We start from the raw sequence: 2,424 nt of genomic DNA on the forward strand, positions 1-2,424 counted from the left end.
AAGACTGAAATCATTGACATATCAGTTTCACTAATTCATTGACTAAGTCAAGAATCTTGTAAGGTGGCTTACAATTTTATGTAGCTTGAGAATAACCCCACTAATGTCTATTGCTTCCATAAATAAAGCAGAAAAGAAAATCATATTGGTGATAAGTTCAACAAAAATAGAGTCCAATCTCGAATGCTAGATGAAAGGAGGTAAGACTCGAGGGTTCGAACTCAGTATCTTGACATTAATAAGCAACCTAATCTTGCAGATTTCTCCTGAATTACTAAGGAAAATGCACAACCACCATTCAAAACTATACAAATTGCATATGCATAAGTAAATTAAAATGCCTACCTCTGCCTTGAGGTAAGAAATCTTGAGAGAAAAGGGCATAAACCTGATCTTTAATGTCAATCACAGCCCAAGTAAGACTTCACAAACCCCTATTGTCTTCCCATCCACCGTTGATACCAAAACCACCCTCCTCCCAGCCGCTGATCTTTTTTTTTCTAATCTGTCATGTAAGCACCATCACTGGTGGGTATAACCATCATTGTAAATGTAAGCACAAGGAACAACACACCCAACAAGGGCATTCATTCTTGTATTCTGGAAGCAATAGAAATACAATGAGCTGGAGATAGCACTGGAAGTTTGGGGACGTTGAAAGGCCAACCAACTTAATTGGGAGGCAATAAACCAGATTATTTCATGTATTAAATTGGCTCACATAATTTCAAACTTGTGTCCTCATTGGAAAACTTGGATACATGTGTTAAGGAACCACTTCTCACCTCGTAGTAAGAGGAGCTATATAAAAATCATTTTGTCAAACACATTTTTAGATTCATACTAATCCCCCCCCCCCCTGGACTGTGCAGAGGAGTTGCGAGATAAATTATTGCATGCAAATGGAAACCGCACCATAACTGTCATCTTCCTATTCTTTGATAGCGCAACTATATTTGCATGCCACACCCAAGATGACCTCCCCCCCAACTAAATGGTAACTCATCCTATCCATTATCTTCAAAATTAATGATAACCAATTCTAATCATTAATTATAATTATTAAAATTTGGTTTAGTTTGCCATCCACGTGGAAATGTGATGCCGATTATTTGGCGAGAAGAAGTTGGTTGTGACATCCTTCCCCACTTAGAGAATGCATCGTCTCAATGTAGATAGATATAAGAATTCAAATTATACCCAATTATATATACAAGGAAATGAATCTACAATATCAAGATCTAACTTCCATTATAAAAATGCACACATCGTCATTCAATTCTATCAACAAAACTATCTTTCATTCACTCAAATAAAGTCAAAATTGTGTTTCCTTAAATGAAAGCTACATTTCATTAACATATTAACACATTAACTCTCATGGAGCTATCTTTTGAAAGATCTAGTATCATACAATTGAAGTAGTAAATTAAAAGAAGATAACACAAATGTTATGTAAGCACATGCATAAGTAATCATTTCAAGAAAAATTTCTATGTGTGTGTGTGTGAATCCCATTACTATCCTATAGTTTTACAAGGTTAGGCTACCTCTCTCCAAAAATATTCCCCCTTTCTGATAATGTGTCGTCCCCTCAGTTGCATTACATGAACAACACCCAATGTCAATCCATCATATATTATAAATCAAATTGACTTTCCAATGAAATATAAAATCATATAATTCCTTATCTCAAGAAGTCTCAAAATTTGTAACATATTGACTTAAAATCACATGATATCATACCCATACCTGTTCACTTACCATACCCTGGCATCACCTGTGGATTTTTCCTTGCTAGTAGGTACTTCTTATCCACATCCTACCATACTAATTAGTATCTCAAGGAGATCAACTCAAATATTAGTAGTCATAAATTTTGTTCAACTTTATGACTTCTTAACTCATCTTATATTCACAAGCCATATTTACCATACATACCATCTAACATGTGCTCACTAAGTGAATAATTGTCCACATCAATAGACCAGTGTCCACGAAACATAATCAAGTAATGAAATCTCATTACATCTAAGTCATCCTCATTAGACCATTAGGAAAAATAATGACATGCACATATAAAATCATTAATGTAATCATTAACATTTAATCATTATTATGCATCTAAATGCTTGCATAGTTGACATCCATATGTATTTACATCTTAATGTGTCATATAGCTCCAATTAACAACATACATTTAACCAATATCATAGATAGATCAAGGATAGAAAGTCATACAATCAAATGTGTCAAGTAACATTAACCCAAGTTCTATACCAATATATAATTTCAACCAAATCCCAAACACAAAAGTCAACCAAAGGGTCTAAGTCTATGTTGAACATCATATTGACTAGGAGTCAAACAAATAACTCAAGATGACTACTTTGTCGATCATTATTCATTGACCAAATTGACTAA

The sequence above is a fragment of the Cupressus sempervirens genome, chromosome 6 (assembly GCF_028749045.1).
Source record: "Cupressus sempervirens isolate cs-2001-9-10 chromosome 6, ASM2874904v1, whole genome shotgun sequence".
NCBI classification, from domain to species: domain Eukaryota; kingdom Viridiplantae; phylum Streptophyta; class Pinopsida; order Cupressales; family Cupressaceae; genus Cupressus; species Cupressus sempervirens.